The sequence below is a fragment of the Stegodyphus dumicola genome, chromosome 9 (assembly GCF_044657685.1).
Source record: "Stegodyphus dumicola isolate Sdum_Otavi_A_Nest chromosome 9, ASM4465768v1".
NCBI classification, from domain to species: Eukaryota; Metazoa; Arthropoda; class Arachnida; order Araneae; family Eresidae; genus Stegodyphus; species Stegodyphus dumicola.
Genome location: NC_140776.1, coordinates 76960230 through 76980617, shown reverse-complemented (window position 1 = coordinate 76980617; position 20388 = coordinate 76960230). Strand labels below are relative to the sequence as shown.

At 31.2% G+C, this 20388-nt stretch overlaps 1 protein-coding gene across 2 annotated transcripts in view; it reads left to right on the top strand.

Moving 5' to 3' along the window:
* LOC118193931 (rho GTPase-activating protein 45-like) overlaps window positions 1-20388 on the top strand; it is a 341239-nt gene that overhangs the window by 36051 nt on the left and 284800 nt on the right. The window contains exon 1 of one of the 2 annotated variants that reach the window (XM_085823641.1): window positions 5666-5682. The exons of the other annotated variant lie outside the window; for it this stretch is intronic. The gene's annotated coding sequence lies outside the window, so the exon portion shown is untranslated. Of the gene's footprint in view, window positions 1-5665; window positions 5683-20388 lie in introns of those variants that run through there. 2 annotated transcript variants of the gene reach the window in all.

Genomic DNA, 20388 nt, shown 5'->3' with positions numbered 1-20388 from the left:
ACCAAATCTCTGAAACTTGAAACTTTTAAGAGTCGGTGGTAAAAATTATATTGAATAAGATCAGGAGATGTATTAAATTCAACTGTGAAACTGAACAAGAAGTTACTTATTTAAAAAAAATTCTTTTAAATCTTTTCCCTTACAATTTTGATCAAGATGTTATGTATTAAATATTCAATTTATCAAAACAAATTCGAATTTTTCATGGTTAACGAATTTCTTTATGCTGGAAATAAACCTGCATGCTTGAAAAGAAAATCGTGCATAACAGAATCTCATCCCTCCCAATGTTTTTAAAGGAAAAAAAAATCCTAAGAGGTAAAAGCGTTTTCAGCCATCATAGGCTAATCCACATTCCTCTTAAGGCGTGAAGCAGACATTTTGGAATTTTCCAGGATTAGCATAGCTCTGCAGAATCCATCCATCCATCGAAGAGATATTCTCCCTTCTCGTCCGTTCGTCCGTCCACCCAACCGATCAGTCCTAAGCTGTGCTCGCCCAGGTGAGGAGATTTTCGAAGCTTGTTGTTCCACAGTGTAAACAGGAACAAGTTTCTTACGACTGATTTGTTTTTTTACTGCATAAGAGAAAGTCGAAATATTAACCAGAGATTCCGTTTCTTTAGGCAAATATAAGAAATTTCACTGCGAAAACAATTTAATTAACTTATTTATAAAGGTATTTTCTCCCTCTTCCCGGCATGCCTTTATGGTGTAACGGTAGCACACTCGGCGCGTATTCGAGAGGTACAGGTGCGAGTTCCGGCGAGGATGCTGTATATTTTTCACATTTTATGTTTCAAAATATCCTACATATTATTTACGTGAATTCGTAAGGTTTATTTTAACTAATATGCTTTTGCTTATGTTAAAATCTATTCTACATTTACGTTACTTCATCTTCTTCTAACGAATTATGTAAACGATAGCAAGGGTAAATAGAGTAAGAATCTTGAATGGAAAATTTTCATCGGCCGTCTTCTTAAAGCAAACTTATTTCGTACAAAAAAGAATATAGTAATAATAAAAAATAACTGGTGAATTCTTTATTCAGCTATTACTTAGCAGATAATTAGTTGTGAAATTTAACAAGCCTGGTGTTAGAATAGAATTTAAGTTGTGATTATACATAATTTGGCCTTACGTATTATCTGTTACATCTGCAAGCAGCGGAATTACACTAAATTTGTACGCGCACTTTAAGCTGAAGGCGCGAATAAATTTTAGCTATTCAATTTTACATTACTGGTTCCGCTGATAGTCAGTTTTTTCACAGTGACTTGTGAGTTTGTAGTAGAAATCAGGATGAAAATTCAGCTTGAGGACGTAAGTGTTAGACAAGTCATCTATAGCAATACACCCTTTACATGAAATGAATATATGCACGTTTTATCATGTGCACTCTTGAATGTAAATTTACTCCAATACATTAAACAAATTAAGTGAATTTCTGAAGATTATATTGTAGACACACATGAGGTTTTCAGGAATGAAAGAACATGAAAAACCAACTGTGCTTTCGCCGGGTTTCCAGTCACAGATCTTCCAAATTCTAGCTGAAAGTTCTAACCTCTTACCTTAAGAAAGAACGCATAAGGAATGGGATTATTCCTTGCATTATGACCCTTAACTGTCAACAAAAATCAGAAATCGGTTGCATTTCCAGTGTGCACTGAGGTGGTGGATTGACAGTTAATTTTACTACACATTTTATGATAGTTGCTGCAAAACCAATAAAATTCATATAAATAATGAATGTAAAGCACACAAAATATATGTTACTTTATTTTTTAAAGCTTCTGGTTAATGATACGGTATTAATGTTTGACTCGAACTATGATTTTTACATAATATTTATTTTATTTGCATTTAACAAAATACTCATTTTCTCTTTCGACACTGTTTAAATGATCGAAATACAAACTAGATAATGCATTTAGATTAAATCAAATAAAAAAAATTTCGCGTGTTTGGAGAAACAATATATATTCTAGATTTTATAAATAGGTGCAATACTATGCTCGCTGATGATAAAAGTTTTTTTGCTTGGTGTTTGTAAGTTTCTTTAATGTTTGATCAATAACAAATTTCGTTGCAAAAAGCCCTTCTTTGTTCTTTACATGTTCTGAAAAAATTATGATAATGCTGTTACAATTGTTCTGAGTGAACCTGAAATATTATTTCTCAATATTGCTTGCCACTAGCATTCTTCGAAGACTTAATAAAATATTAAAATGCAGAATAGATAAAATGAAGTAATAATGCAAAACACTGTAATTATGGGAATAACGAAACAGATGGCGGTAGTTTATGACAGTATTAAGATAAATTCCAAAATGGTGTATCTGTGGTGAAGTAGCCATTAGTGCATTAAAATACAACATTTTTATATTTGCTCTAAACATTATATAAGTAAATGGAACATAATAAGAATTAATTAATTTACTATGGGGTTAACAATAAGAGCAATTAGGTGTTGTAAGATACTGTTTTTCTTAAATTAAAGTAAAATTTTTTAAATAAAAACCTAATTTAAAATTTAAAACAGGCTTATATGGTAACATTTTAATAATTTATATAACAATATGGCATATTGTTATATAAATTATTAAAGTATTTAAAAAAAGTATTTAAAGTATACTATTCTAAAGTTATCTAAACTAATGATATTATCATTACGATACTTTAATATATCATATCAATATCAGTAAACTAATGATACTGTTGAACGATTGAGTGAAAGATATTTGAGCAAATGTTCTATGACCTTTTATTTTATCGAAGTATGACGTTTGTGCTTGCATATGAAAATTAAAATATATCTTTCTGTAACGAAAGTTTTCAGCCAAAAAATATTATTAATAAAGTTAGAAAAAACATGAAAGCAGTACCTTTAGAGCAGTTAACAATCACCACCCAAATCTATGATTTTCTGCCAACGTTTTGGTAGCTTTTCAAAGTTGCAAAGTCAAAACTTGGTGGCCGCGAGTTCAAAAACAGATCAACCTGATTTCGGACGTCCTGTGTAGAATGGAAGATAGTACAAGCAAGATGTAGCTGCAGGTGTGAAGTCCGAAGGAGAGATGTTGGAGCTATATGGTGGGCGAGGCAAAAGAGCTCATTAGAGTCCGTATAAAGTCCAGCCGGTTAATGCAGACACATTACCTTGATAGCAGCGGCGTCAATACGGAGTAACATCTCGCTGTACACCTTACTGTAGAGAGTTTTACCTTTTTCGAGATATTCTTTGCGGATAATACCACGGCAATCCCACCAGATAGAGCATGATCTTTTTGTTAGCAAAATTGTGCTTTGCGACACTGCCGACGGGCTCGCTGGGAGCAGATCAACCCCTTTTCCGGCCTGTATTGAAGTAAATCACAAGTGACGATCCGGTCCAGAATTTTCACCTTCCGTTGATATTCGAGCAGATTAGTGAGAGCCCAAACACTTCTGTCCGTATCTGCTTGAGTCAGCTCATGGCTCACTCAGAGATTGAACTTGTACATGCAGTTTATGCAGTGCATAGCATGACTAATGAACGTGGCACTAACGTTTAACACTCCTTAGCAGGCTCTCGAGTGGTTACATATTGATATCCTTCCACAAAGTTTCGCAGACGGGCCTCATCAACTTTAGAAGGACGGCCAGTGTGCTCTGCTTCTTGAATGTCATAATCCTTGTTTTTGAAGTTTCGGTACCAAACCTTCACAGTATCGTAAGATACAATATTAGTACTTAAAGCTGTAGATATGATTTGGTGACATTCTGCAGCTGACGTTTTGCAACAGAACTGAAAATAAATTATTATTCTAATTTGGTAGGGTGATAGTTCAATTTCAGACACGCCTGATACTTAATGATAACGATATTTTTGACAAATTCATAATACAATGTTCTAAAGCAAGTTTCTTTCTTTCAAATGACAAAAATCGTTTGACAAAACAAAATTAAACACGCCAACTCGAAATGTTTGCGCAGACGATATTTGCGGTGGCGTGAAACTTTTCTTAAAACCCGATATTTTAATCAAGAACGCAAAAGATGGTATGCTGGAATATAGATTAAAAGTTAAATAGCAAAAAATATTATTATATTATATAAATATACGAGAATATTTATATAATATAATAAGCGGTTTTTGTAATTAAAATAAGAGGAGACTTTGAGGAAGATATTCGATAAGTAAATTAGAAAGTATATGTAAACATGTGTCACAATAAAAATTGGAATTTACCGAAAACAACGTTTCATTCATTTCACCGATCTGAAAGAAAGTCATTTAACTGCTGTCAAATATACTGAGCTTCTTTATGCTCAAAAGTGTTATAAAGTAACTCTTGTTTTCTATAAATTATTAAAGAATATGTCTAATTATTATATCTAGTATTATCTGAGTTTTAGAGGAATATTTTTGTATTAAAAGAAACAAGAAAGAATAAATTTTGATCCATGATATTCTCAAAAATTTGTATAATAAGGTAGTAATTGCCATTTTTTTCTGACTGCGTGGACAGTTGATCTTACATCGCAGAAATTCATATTTTCAATTACTATTATTTTTTACTATAAATAAATAGTTTATTTCCCTTCATGTATTAATTTGAACTGGTACTTTGTTCGATGCCGCATTTAACAGTTAGTCTTGTGGCTGAAAATTTGGTGTGCAAGTCATCTGTATGATTCATCAGTTTATTCCTCCACTTAGACTACTTATATTTCAAGATGCTGTTTATTTCTCATCTTATATTGTTATAAGATGAGATTATATTTCAAATATCCAAAACACAGGAAACTACCTAGAAACACAGGATAGTTCTACACAGGAAAGTGGTTCGATAGGCAGAGAAGGCAGGAATGTAAATTGTTTGTCCCTGCATAAAAGATAACGGTGGTCGCCTATTAGTTGCGTCCATGATAAAATGACTACCGCTTCTGGCCTTAGTAGTGGCCAATTTTTATATATTCAAAATATCTGATGTAGTGTTTCGAGGAGAAGCACGAACTGTCTTTCTGAAAGCTAAGGGAATAAAATATAGCTCTGCTTATCAATGTGAGTTATTCTGCTTTTAATGCATAAATTTGGGGTAAAGAAATCCTTTGAACGCTGCAATTATTCTCGTTAGATTTTTGTCCCCACTCAATCGAATCACGTCTCCAAGGAAGCTTGCGATCGCCGAGGGCATCCCCCGACTAATCGCTTTCGTAACATTGTGACGGAGTGAAGCTCTAGATGCATTCCGTCTTGAAAAGACAACTCAACTCATCCTTCCGAAGCAGGCCCACGCACGCTTCACTGGGCCCACAGTTCGTTCACTTCCGCAAAGGCCCCAGGGCGCTAGGAACTCCATCCACTACGCCAGGAAAAGTACTTCAAAGCATTGCTCTCAGAGGCTTTTTTGTTCTGCATCAGAAATGCTCTCCGAAATTTATCAGATTGCAGAACTCTTGCCAGAAAGCGTTATAGTGAATGCAGGAATACTGAGGAATATCTAAGAGCTGATGGTGTGAGAAACCTGTTTTTTGAAATCGTGTATTTTAAACGCGACTGGCCACCTATCGTTCCGTTATGTCACTATGTCCTGGGAATATTATTCAAGAACTGTGTTATTTATTACACAATGCTAATATTCTGAAAATTCCATTGGCTGTTTCGAGACGTTTCAACATATAGTAAGAAAAGGTAAGATATTTATTTAGTTTGCTTTTAGGCAAATCTCAAGACACGTGTCTTGAGGTCAGGAATCTGAATACAGCCGAAATAAGTATTCTAATCAGCAGATAGCTCGAGGATGAAGGTCATCAATGAATTAAAACGTTAATTAAACTCTGTAACTTCAAATTTTGTTTCAACAATGAACTTTCAAGGCTATCCTACTTTTCCTTAACGGATGCAGGAGCACATTTTGTGGTAGAACGGTAAAATAAATTCCGGTTAAAAAATTCTTTTAAGACTTTTTCTTCCTTTTCTTTTCTTAATATCTGGTAGCCCACCAGCGGCCGAGCGGTAAAGTCGCTGAACACTGGTAGTTCGGTCCGAGGTTCGAATCCCGCGAACGGGCTGGCTGCATGGGCGTTTTCGTGGTTTTCCCCATGTGTAACGTGTGTACGAGCCAGTTTCCCTTAGAAAGTCCTCCACGAAAGGCATCCCTCCCCTTAGGCAGATAGCCCTAGTGTGCTTTGCCATAATTAAATACACACACACACTTAATATCTGGTAAGTTGTTATTCAAAACCAATTTTTACATTGATCTCTAATTTTAAAAAATGCGAAGAGATTTGAATAGCTATGAAAGATATTTTTAACAATAATTAGAAAATAAGCGTTTTTTAAAAATAAAATTAATAAACAGTTTGATAATAATAACAGGGATCCTTTTTTTAGCTTATATTTCCTAATTTTTGTGATTAGCCTGCGATTTTATGCCTTAAAAAATCTGTGAACCAATAAATATTGAAATGCGCTCTTGCTGTATATTCAAAATGGTATACTTAAAAGAAATTATTGCTGGATTAAATATCATAAAAACCATCGCGAATTATACAATTAATGGAATAAACGTGTAACAAAACCACATCCAATGATAGTCTCTTGATCTATCTACACACAGATCCCAAATGCACCGAATATAAAACCTCCTCCCACCCCCCACAAAAAAAGATTTTTTTTTCGTACCATATTTAAAAAAGGATTTTGCATTTGATGTTGAAAATATTTTCGAAATGGGATAAACTAATCATTCTTTGGATTATTTTAGTTTATTAATTCTTTAAAAGTTTGTTTTGAACAATTATTTATGATGCTGTAATTTCTCTTTAACTCTGATGCTTTATAGCAACCTACCCCATCACCCCATCGCCGCCGCAGTGTAGGAAGTGAATTAAGTGTAAAAAATTTCACTCTAGAGAAATTTATCGAAATACTAACAGCATAGAAGAAATTTCAATTTACTAAGCTTTTTCGTTTAAAATTTTTACTGCATAACCGAAATCATGCAATTGCTTTTTGTTATGCTTAGTAAAAGACACAGATGTTTCTTCTGAAACAGAAAGTAAAAAAGCAGCAGTGTTAAGCAGCATTAAGAGCTGTTGGTTTCATTTAAAGCTAGCGTTTCGACGTTAAAGTGATTGGTTATAATGTTAATAACAGTGAATTTTTAATGGATTGAAAATTATTTCCTGCAAGAGTAAAATTTTATGTAACAAATTTTGGAAGTCTGAGATTTGTTTACAGTGCTCATTTGCAAATATTTGTTGCTTCTAATTTTTTCATCAAAACTTCGTAGACCAAAGGTACCATTTTATTTTACTTTAGTGAAAGTAAGTACCATAAGTAAATAGTTTCAGTTCGATATAAATGGAATATAATGGGAAAAGAAAAAAATAGTTTTGAAATAGAGCTTGTTTGCATTTCCTACAGTAAAGAGTAGTAAAATTATTTTTTTTAAATAAACAGTTATTAGTTCTTGTATCATTTACCTGTGGAAAGATTAAAAAATAATACAAGTAAAATTTATCTCAATAGAAGTTTGTAATTAAGTTCAATATGTTTAATTGAGTAAAGTGAAAATCAGAAGCGATGTGCCGGTTATATTCGTTTTCTTGTCTTCCTTACATTTCAAGAATCTTTTCTAACAATTCACGTGACCATCTAATCCATGACGTGACATCACATGCTTGAGTGAAGCAATTGCGTGTAAAAAGACATATTCTACACCAGCTTAAGCCCTTCCAACTGATATATGACACGGAGTAGGAACGTGGCGACACTCGTAGAAGCCCTTAAAAAATCGGTAAAAGGAAAGCTTGTGTTTCAGTCATCACCTTTTCTTCACAAGACAATGCCCAATTAAATTTCGATAGGAAGATGATTTATACTTCCAATCTTTATATCAGATCTCCGTCAGGAACTTTGCTCTTTGTTCTTTAATTAGCAATAAAACGAATAAAAAACAACGTTGTATTAATGAAAGTAAAATAATTAGATCCCTCAATTTATCTTTTAAGCTTTAAACAAATATACTTTATTACGTATAGTTATGTCGTAATGTAATTATCGTGTAAAATATAACAAAGCAATTTAGGCATTGAAACAAAAGATAAACTACCTATTTATACCTGAAAAAGGTTACTGCAAAATAAATCTTCCTGTTCTAAAAAGTTAATCTGCCATAAATTCCTATCTGATTGGATATTGCACCAAAGAAAACACGCTACGTTATAGGTGGGTTTTATTATTTATTTCGCAATCTTATTCCGATTAGCGCCTAATCATTTTATTCCTTCTCCTATCATTGTGTGCATGAACCTTTCGTGATTTACTTGTGAATTGATGCCCTAGAAATAAACATTATCCTTTCAGCTTCAATACTGAACTAGAAATAGAAGTATCATTACTTTGTAGTATTTTGTGAAATAATTTTCAGTTTGCCGTAACATCAAATGGAGAAAGAGGAAACTAATAAAAATGAATTGCAATTAATTTTTTTGTATTTATCAAACATGATGCAAATGTTAAGGGGGAAAAAACTACTATTGTTAAAGATATCATTTAGAAAAATGAAAATTATATCTTGTTTTTATTAGTATTGTAAATTTTTCATCTGAGAAAAGCTATTCTTTTTATCTTTTGAAATAGAAATTAAATTTGACTTTATTAAAATTAATTTTTAGTGATAAATTTAACAAAAAAGAAATAATTTTTGCTTAATAAAAATAATAATAAATTACACTGAAAATCTTTATGCAAAATACATATAAAATTTTGGACGATTTTATCACCAGTCTTCAGCTATCTGTTACTATAACGGAGTGGACTTCAGCAGTTCATTATGCAAAAGTATAAGCACTTGATTATGCTTTTTTATGTAGTACTATCATTTATCGGAAAGCAAATAACTGATGAGGATAAATTTATAAGGAATTTCCCCCAATCCTATCGTACACCTATGCGATGTAATTGTTATCACATCTGGCTTGCAGGCGAAAGGTCCAAAGCTCGAAACAAATTTATTTCCTAAAATTATAAATAATGAACATTGAGGAATGCTTAAAAATCTCATAATACTTAGCAATATATTTTGACAATATTCTCTTGTTTAATACTTTAATTTTCATAGCTAATTGAAAATTTACAATTTCGCAAACCATGCTGATAATAATAAGCAAAAATATTTATAAAATTATTTTGTTTTCTCTGTTTTTAATTGATTAATGCAAATATGTACACATGTTCTAACAATTTTTTTTTATTTTATACGAGTAATTATGTTAAAAAGACAGATATTTATTTAATAAAATAGTAAACATATAACACATCGTTTTGAATTGATGTTTAAAATAAAGCACATTCAGTTTATTTCTATGGTTTGGATTATTTTGTTATGGCAAAGTATACTTTAGGGTGGTACCTTTGTGGAGAACTTTCTTTCTTTGGGACAAAATAACGAATTAATAAATGACAAAGGCATTCATAGATTTTATTTTAAAATTAATGCTAAACTTCTCTTAGAAATGTCGATAATTCGATAAAAATGGTTTTAATATTATCAATATAAATATAGATACATTAGATTTCAAATAGCGATAGTGTGATATAAATAGGTTGTTTTTTCTCATGCCTATATAAAGCATATTTGCAATATATATTTGAAATTCCTTGTTTACTCTTTTGACCTTATCATTTTAGAATTCCGTTTCAGATCATTCCGAATACGTCACTGAATTTTTATTTCTTTATTTATATTTATTAATTTTTTCCTTGTTTATTTTAGTTATTAGTCTAAAAGGGACATTAGTCCTGAATAGGATATTGTCTAGAAACTGCATTTTGCGTTGAATCACTAAAAACGAAGTATCATTTTTCAAACTGTTGCCACCAAATATTATCGCCCTGTATTATAGTTAAAGAAATTAAATAATGAATAATCTACATGAATGTATGCGTGCTTCTCGCACTGTGAAAAAAATGGTAGTTATAGCCATCGCATTCTGAATAACGTGGTCCTCCACTCAAACATTTGCATCAAGAATCCCGAATTTTAAATTTCGAATTTGTTTTACTATCTATTTCATAATTTGTAAAACTTCAACGAATTTTTGATTAACAAACTCAACGATTTCAAAGCAAGCAGTGGCAACACTGTACGGCGAAATAAAACATTTTTATCTCTAGCGTGCGAGACTGTCTATCAAAAATTCTAAAGATATGCTGTTTTTAAATATTTTGTGTTTTTGCTGTTGACTCGAATTTCATTTTGAATGAGCGCCAAGAACGCAGCATTTAATAAATAAAGAAAACACACAAAATGTTAACAATTAAAGAAAAAAAATGTGAATCTATTTCAGTAAGAATACTGAACATTGATATGATAAACCGAAAAAAAGACTGAAAGAAACAGAATAACGTATGCCATCGCGTAAAGCTGCATCGGGAATTCTAAACGTATATTCTTATACTGCTTTTAAAATTTTTGTAATTTTGCTGTTGAATTATATAGGTAAGTGCTTCGTAAGTGCGAAGAAATATACTTAATAATAAAGCTAAAAAGAGAACAAACAAACAAAAAAAAGGGTTAGTAGGAGTGAGTGTACCAGCAGACTGGTAGACTGCGACCTCAACGAGAGCATAAAAACAACCTTAACAACCCTTTTGGGTGATCGTTAAAATCTGAAACCTTTCAGATTTATTTATTTATTTATTTTTTTCAAATTTTAATTCACTTTCAGTATGTACTATTTAAAAACAAACATTATTATCTAACACGTCCTTTTTTCTGTGCGAATTGTTTAACCTATTTATTCTTTAAATGCATTCAAAATGAAAGTCTCAATTCATGTTAGAAATTGTTCCGTAATAATAAAATAAAAACGATATGAACGCGTTATCAAAACGATATGAATGCATATATCTATATACAGGGTGACTGCTAATTCATGGTACAAACTTTGAGAGCTGGTACAGGATACTGCATTTGTTAATAAATTTTTAATTAATTTTAATTATTTTTTAAATTTTAAATTAATTTTGTAAATGAATTTATTTTGTAAATTAATCGCATTTTGTAATTAATTTCCACTTGAAAAGAGGTTATGAAAATAAAACACTTTCTCTATCATTTGCTCTTTCCTATGTTTGTGCTTCGCTTCACTTTTGACTATACATTCCTATACAAAATATGAGTCTGTCTGTCTGTCTGTGTGTGTGTTTTGTTCGTGCTGCGCATAAGCTAATAGACCCATGGATACGAAATTTGGTACATAGGTGCCAGTGCACCTCGAAGAGTTTTTTTTTTAATTCGAACGAAGGTCTTTTTTTTTTTAATGTTTTTTTTTTTTTTTTTTTTTTTTTTTTTTTTTTTTTTTTTATATATATATATAAAATCGCATCAAATCGATAATTCTCTCTCATTATATCAGCAACAATGGCACGCAGCCATTGTTGATATATCACTGTTGCCATTGTTGCTGATATCAGCTGTGTGTTGCACTGTTGCGTGTTGCCAGTCGGAAAAATGAGGGCGATAACTCTGTGCAGTTTTTAAATTTAGTGTTTCTGCTGGATACTGGACGTTCGTTGAGAGAAGGCAACGGGAAGTTGGTTAATTTATTTATTAGGATAATTAATATTTGTATTAAGGGATATTGCTTATTTCATTGTAATTTTTTTATAAGGAATACATTTTTAATGAATTTTTTTTTTTTTTTTTTTGATAAAGTTGTTTGTTCTGCAGAGTAAAATTCTGTGCAGTTTTAAATTTAATGTTTGCGTTTTTCCAGTACATTTAAAAGCCAGACAAAGGCTGGCCTCGTAGCGTCTAGTATTATATAAAAGCTTACAGTTATTACAAGCATAAGTGGACTATTAATGAGAATTATGGTAAACTGGATTGGGAATTTCTCTTTCTTTTATCTAAAATACAGGACGTCGCTTCCTAAAATTCCTTAGATGAAATAAATTTCTTACTTCTTCTTCCGATGCATTTATATGGCTGAAAACTGATCTTTCTTGCGAATTTTTCTGAGAAAAATTAAATAGAAAAAAGTCTCATTTAGTATTGAGAAATATATTAATAATATCAATATTTATGCGTATTTGGTATAAACTAGACAGATATTCGTTTAATTGACGTTTAATTTTATGTTTTGGAGAAAGTATATAAATTATATTTCATGGTTTTGAACGCAGAGGATCAGGATTATTTAACTACAGTATTGCATTTAACGGCTGGAGGATTTTTTCTAAAGGGTCGCGAGTGCGGCGTCTTTTGAAATATTCTGAATGTGCAAGTAAGTTTAACGGAAGCTCGTTCGCTATTCGCTTCCTCGCTGAATCGTAGAAGTCTATTCGTCTCAGATTCCGGCGAATGGCCTAGCTACATGCTGTTTTCGTGATTTTATTGTAAAAATTTATTTCCAGTGTTTAAACCTATGTGTACACAAAATGCACCACGTTAATGTTTAATTATGTATAATATTTATACAACAGCTGCAGTGTGTGCATCAGTATACAATTATTGTATTGCAAATTACAATTATTGTCAAATGTTTAAATATCAGTTTAAAATGCTCAAATTTCAATATACAGCACCAACAAAAGTTTCTATTAAACTCCTGACGCTGGGCTTCTGGGGCGGCAAAGGATTATTGCTTTGTATAGTTGCGGATTCCGGGCCGGGGTGTTCGTATCCGCTCTCACCTGTCACCTGTATGTGTAGCGTCCCCCATTAACAAATGTTACTATTTAAATAGATAGCCCTCGCGTACTTTGCTTTATTTAATTAATCAAATTATGGAAACTCCTTTAACAAACTGAGGCTGTTCTTGAATTGAATCTTGAGCTGAGGCTCTTTTCTTCAACTCTAACATCAACTGCTGCGTTTTTTATGCACTTCTGTAATAATAAGTTGGAAAAGGTAGAATTAGGACTTTTCCTCCTTCTAATCATTTCTTGTCTAAATAAATAAACGCTGAGCAACTAGCGATTTTCTGTTTCTTCGGATACCTCGAATTATTAAAAAGTAGTTGTTCTAACCGTATATAATTTGATTGAGAAAAATCAAATATATTTTGATGTTTGCTGTTGACTTTACTGATTAGCTAATGTACTCTGAAAAATGTGCTAACGTTTTTTAACTTCAAAAACTTCAAAACAGCTTAAAAGTTACAGGAAAGGTAATCGAACTAACTTTTATATATTTTAATAGAAAATATTTAAATAATTTAAATTTAATTCCTTTAAATTGTTGGGAATAGAATCACTATTTTAGAGGCATTTTCATTTTTAGTATTTTCTTATTTAATCATTTATCGGTAATTATTACCTTTTCCCCTTTTTTATTCTTAAGTAAAAATAATTTCTTACATTGGCACCACATCTGAATTTATTGGTATCATATCTAAATTTATTGGTACTAAATCACAGATCTGGAGATTTTTCCTGCTTCCATCTAAATGTGTCGTTTCCCAATAAAAATTTTAATCTGATTTTTAACAAAAATCTTTCCAGTGTGTCCTCTCCCAGTACGTATTTCTTTATTTTTTAAACCGAGATTTTGCGGTAGTGTCAATATAAATATTTCTAGAATTTAATTTATTGATTATTATTAAAATAAAAAAAATATTACTCGAATAATAAATTAATTAACTTTGCAATAAATAAAAGCCAAGTTAACCGTTTGGCTTTCATTCATATCGCAAATTTAATTAATTTTAATGAATTAACTAAATATGCGACAAATACTAGCCAAATTAATTGTTATTTTGCATAAAATTTCTTGAGGAAGCAGTAAGCTTTCTCAAAACTTACATAAAATAAAAATTTTCAACCAATTTGTTTAATGTTTTTATTAACGGAAAAACAGTTAGTCCAAGAAATTTCAGAAAAGTGAAAGTATTGAGAGAAAATGAAATGTTTTTCATTCGTAGGCAAAGTAAGTCAGTAATTCGTCTTATTGTCTTTTGCTTTGAAATATTATTCATCACTTATCTAAGAAGCCAAGATGTAATTACGTATGAGGCTATAAATTTTTTGTTTTCTTTAAAATTTTCTTAGTACCCAATTATGTCTTGTTTGTTTATAATGAACTGTATTTAAATAATGATAGCTTCGTGTTCCGAATTGCTATGATTGGGGATGGATAACGATTTATTTTTTTAAATTGCTTATTCAGTTATTATGCATCTATCTTTTGCTTCTTGTAGTCTATTAAGTTTTTATTAAATGATTCCCTTCAAACACGTTTTAAAAGACTAATGGTAGTTATTATATATTCGAAGTTTGTCAGCTTTGAACTTAATTTGATAACATTTATTTTGATGTTTGTTTCTATGTTTATGAATGAAATCGTTTTTATTGATAATACAAAGATTTGTTAAAAAATTTTTTATAAATAGCATAAAATTTGTCGTCTAACTTTATTAAATGTCTTGTACATTGAATTAAATATATTATGGGTGATAAAAATTTTAAAACTTTTCTCGATAATTCTAAGTAATTCTCTACAAAAATGGAGAAATTAAATCTGCTGTACAGTGTTTTATTGTTCACAGCAAATTCTTGAAATGTGAATTAGCATCCTGATAACACGAGTTTGTTTGTGGAAAATTATTATTGCAAGGGATTCCGAATTGAGTTGAAAGATTACTTTTTGCCCTTGTGTGACGGATCAACTTTTTTATTTAATCATAATTTCCACCATATTTTCGTCGAATTACTTGACAAATAGCTGTTAGAATAAAGAAAAGAGAACGGGTGAGAATCCGAAGAAGATTATGTTATTTATTCCGGCCAAACACACAAAAGTAGTCTGCATTAGTAAGGATTCTTTCGTAGTGTATTTTCTGAGCGAAAATGTTTCATTTCCGTATTACATATAGATAACATCACAGAATTCCATTGCTGCTACTCTGTTTACGTGTTTAAAAGAACCTAGACTGGGCTATCTGTGTTCAGTAGCCTCATCCCTGAACGCTAGTAGCTCCTATATTATAAAATGAAAATGAAAAGCTTGTGATTTGAAAGAATTATTATGAAAAAAAAGTAGCTGTAGAAAATCTTTTAAATGACTGAATGAGACTTCCTTTGCTTCTCATCTGGCCTTAAAATCATGTACTGTTTCCACGCTTTTACCATTTCCTAAAACGTTCTAAACTTAACTGTTTTTCTAAAACGGTTTAAGTTTAGAACAGTTCCATGTCCACCGGTATTCCATGTCCTAACCCGTTCTAGACATAAACCTAAACTGTTTTTCCATGTACCGTTTCCATGTTTTTAACCATGTCCTAAACAGTTCTAACAAATTAATTTAATTACTAAAATAAATGGTTATAGTTTACTTTCGAATTTTCGGTATCGATGAATCTAGAAGAAGGAAAATTTGGGAAATTTAACGTCATCTCCTTCCTTGAAAGAACAATTAAATAGTCACCATTGTTCCATTCCGGCACTCGTGACGTCACACCGGCAACCTAAGAGTCGCTGAATTGGAATGCCTTCTTCAGACAGGGAGTGGGATGAAAACGAGCTTTTGTTCTTACATCTTTCCTCTTCCCGTTACGATGAAAGCGGTCGGTCAAATAAACCATGAGCTCCAAGTGAAACACTCTTGAGCGTAGCCTTCAGGTCAGGCTGAATTTCTTACCGCCCGCTTGCTTTGGCTCTGATTTCGTTTTTCAACAAGTTTATTAGCAGAACGAAGCAGTCTTGTTTCATGGCCATTCTCCAAAGTTTTGCTTTGGATCTCAGTGAGATTTAATGATGTCTAGAGGCAGCATGATTCGGAACCACCTATGCTGTTAATTGATTTGCGCACAATGTTATTTCATTTGCTTCTGTTTTACATATTGATCGAGAAGAAGTTCATAGATCATTGAAGACGAGAAGGCAATCAAAGAATAAGAAAGAAGTTCATATATTACAGCCAAAATCGATGAACCAACCAGAACGTGATGAAAATCAGAGCATAAAATTCATTCATGTATAATATTTTATTTTTCATTATGGCTAATCTATAAACTCTGAAGGGAAAGTTTAAATGCTTGTTTAAAACAAACTAAAAGTGTTTAAAATTAAACATGATTCAATATCACACTACCATTAACTTTAGGCAGAAAGTTCTTGCTTGAAAGAAGAAGGTCCGACTCTCTCAAAATGTAAGCAACGTAACAAAGATATTATGAGTAAAATTAACTTATCTGAAATTAAGATGAATAAATTTAAGTAGGATTAACTCTTAGCTAATGTAGAATTTTTGTCTAACTTAAATGTGAAGGGAACCGTTGAACACTGGTAGTTCGACACGTGTTTAAATCCTTACGAAAGGCAGGTTACATGGAAATTTCGTGTTTTCCCCCATTCATATGGGCCATCCTTTAAAACGGCCTTCACGAAAACATCCTAATTCTTAGTCAGATAGCTTTCAAAAGCTTTGCGATGATATAAATAATACTAAGTCAGAAGTTTCGAACAGAATAAATACTTTGCACAACAGATTTCCTCTATTCAAGGCTGTTGGCTGAGAATTATGTGAATCAACAGTTTTAATCTTCCGTAGTTGTCTTTTCTAAAGCGACGAACTCTGCAGAAGATTAAAACATTCTAAAAAGTAGTTGATCAGCTAGAAAGGGTTTAGCTATATATTAAAGCTTAAGCATTTTACACATGTTTTTAAACAATGGTAATAAATAATAAACAGTATAAATACAGTGTTTTCATTTATTTAGCTCGCATACGATAACACAAAAAAAAAATAATAATAATTACAAATTCTTGATGCACTGAAACATCGACTCATCATTTCCGTCCTTCTAAAATCTCATCCGAATATTCGAAAGGTCGAAATAATCGGGTTGTCTTTTGTGCAAGTCGAATGTATAGTTTCTGTAATCAAATGAGGGTTAGTATTTTAAAATTTTATTCTGTTTTTGTTTATCATGCTTTATTTTAACAACGACTGTACAATCAAGAGTGAAGATTTTTTTTACTATTGTGAAGAAAATAATAATAATAATTAAAAAAAACACCTTTGAGGGCAATATTAAGAATAAGGTTTCTTTTATTTGCCTAAATATATTATAACACATTTCTATTTCAATTAACAATGAATTTAAATTTTATTTATTTAGATCACAAACTAGATGCGATGTCTTACATAATGACCGGATATTTTGATAGCTTGTAACGAAACTTGTAGACACATTATGTATTTTTTTTTTTTTTTTTTGAAAGCAGAAGAAATGAAAAATGAGCAATGCCCTCCCCGGGACTCGAACTACGGATCTCTCGAATACGCGCCGAGCGTGCTAACCACTACACCACGAAGGCATGCTAAGAAGGCGGGAGAAATATCTTATAAGTTGTGTTATTTAATTGATTTTAACTTGCTCTCTGCCTGTTATATCTAGGATATCGAATTGCTATTGTAATGGCCTTTCAGTCACCAAATACTCTTAATAATTAGTTCAGCTTCAAACTTTGAAACGAAAATCGTGAATTAAGGTTTAAAGATTAATAATTCTTAGATTTACTTCAAAATTTACGCTAAGTGATCAATATTTAATACTTTAATAGACTTATGCATAATTTATACTGATTAATAAATTAAATATATTAAATTCGACTTTAACTAATATCGAAAGAATTACAACTGTCAGCGGAAGAATTTCAAAAGTCTCTTATAAAATAAATTAATTAAAAAATTATAAATATATTTATTACTCCTATTCTTTCACCACAGAAATTTAAGCAAGCTGCTTCGAAAGCTCCTAAGAGTTTAAATATTTATTTAAAACATTCATTTTTCTAATAAAATAAATTTAAAAAGAAAAGAAATTTCAAAAAGTCAGGAACTAGTTGTTGAGTCTTTCCTTTTTGATGTGCAATATAAATATGAGTCCTTAAGTCGATGTTGCCATAAAAACCATCTGTTTTTATCCCCAATAAACCTCGGGATTAGTATAACTAATGTGAAATATCTTGTAGAGAAGAATTAATTCTGTATTTAAGTTATTACATACCTTACCGCATGCATAAGTATCATCGTAAAAATTAATAAATTCAATTCTGGTTTGTCAAAGCACTTACATCTCCATTAAAGTTTGAAATTTTTAACTGTTGCTAAATGTTCTTTTGAGTGGAAAAAAAAATTTATAGCACATATGCACGTATTTTAAGATATATGAATTATTCCACCAATAGCTTTTAATCAATTTTATGAATTTATAAAGTGGAGTAATATAATCTTTTAATGATCAGATAAAGATCCCCCCCCCAAAAAAAAAGAGAATTAGAACGAGCAGTGGGATGTTTTTCAACATGAGCAGATTTCATCATAAACAATATTACCAAATATATACTATTCCATAGTAGTTAGAATTAATTTAAGAAAAATCTTATGCATTTAGGTCACCGATTTGCAGATCAGAAGGGTGCGAGGGCGTAACATTGTTTCCTTCTTGTTCACGGCAGTCACACAGTGATTATTTTTGCTCTAGAATATACTAGATAGTAGAATTAGTTTTTTATACTCGCTGCAACAGTGTTTTTTTTTTTTTTTTTTTCTTTTTTTTTTTTCTTTTTTCTTTTCCTTCCCTTTATGGGCCATGAATGAACAACAGAATCACGAAGGCGTGCCAAATCTATCTGTGTATGCAAATATACATTACAGGAAACCTTGATAATGCTTTACTTTTTATACATTTCTCAGAGACATTCGATTCATAGAGAAATAGATCAGTAAATTCAAATCAGCTAATAATTTAAAGTGTTTCGATATTTTGAAAATTATGCATAGTATATCATTTTGCGGATGTTGTACGTATATTTTCCTTCAGAAAGACCTTGTAAACTACAGTGTAGGCAAATATAGACATGCATAATCAATGATATTACCGGGCATTCTAATAAGGGGAAATTTTCTGAAGTTATATTATAATCTCAGAAGGAATCAAATAACAGTCAATAAAATCAACGTCTTGGAGAAAATGCGATGTCAGTGTTACAATTTTTTTAGCAAAAAGGAGAGAGATTTAGAATGCAGTGTTTTTTCTACTATTAATTTGAGTTTAACAAAATTTGCTATTAATCTGAGTTAAAAAATATTTGTAAATTCTTAAGCAAATGCGATTATAGTTGTATATCGTATCTCGAATTCTGGGAAATATGAATTCGGAAGAGGATGCATTTGTGGTTAGTTCCTTTCCATTTCAGGAGTTAGAACGAAAGGATTTCTGATGCCAGTCGTTAGAGAGGATCTTCAGACTGGATGTTATATTAATCATTCATTCACATGAACGCTACAGTGACAAATACTCATGTTTCAAGGAGATGCAAACTCAGATTCTTTGGCACAGCAGCAATCTTCGCTGATTATGTCTTCATAACTGTGCCAGCACCTTTGTGACTGTTCCTTCTCTCCACGTATTCTAAGACAATAATCTTCATAATGGTGCGCCGTCATAAATATACTAACATGTTTACAGAAACTTGCATTTAAAGTGAACTATTTAAATATTACAGTGATGCCAGTCCCTTTGTGCCTAGGCATCTTTGTAAAAATTTGTTTCCATGATTAAGAAAAAACCGAAATAAAATCATACAAACATTAAACTCAGTTGCATCAGTTTCTTTGCTATTCAGGATGGGATTTTTGATCGATATGTATATTTAACAGAGGCAATAATTAAATTGCAGCACTTTTAAGCAGCATAACATCTTGCGTAATTTTATTGTTTCTATAAAATCGAGACCTTGGTTAACATACTTGCACTGTTTATTGCCATGGATTTATTTTATCACACGTTTAAAACAATAATCAGAAAAACAAATTAAAATCATATTTGCATAACGGTGCTGTACGATAAAAATGCCAGCACCGTTGTTTCTGAATTCAAATTAGAAACTAATTTTCATGTCAGTTCTGGATCTTTATATTACTGAATATTACTCAACCTTCATTAAAGAAGCCAGTGTAGTTTTATGTAGCGAACGAACTTTTATACCGACTGAGAATAAGCAAGTATTAAGGAAAATATTGTACAATTTAAGAATGCAAAGTTTTATGAACCTACTAATATCCTACAACAAATTTTTAATTATTAATTGATGATGATAAATGCATCAAGAAATCTTATAATGAAATAACTGAATGATAATTTTAAATAAAGGAGAAGTTAAAAAAAAACACTGTCAAATTCCATTGCTTTATATATGCCACCGGCAATGTATGACACGCCGAGCATTCTATACAAGCATTTTATCGGATGCCTGAGGTTTTTAAGCAAAGTGCATTTCTTAAAAAAAAAAAATAGAGTTATTTTGAAGAAAAAATGAAAACGTGCCATTAGAACACTTTTTTTCAAAAAAAAGTAAAGAAAAATGAAAGTTTTACAA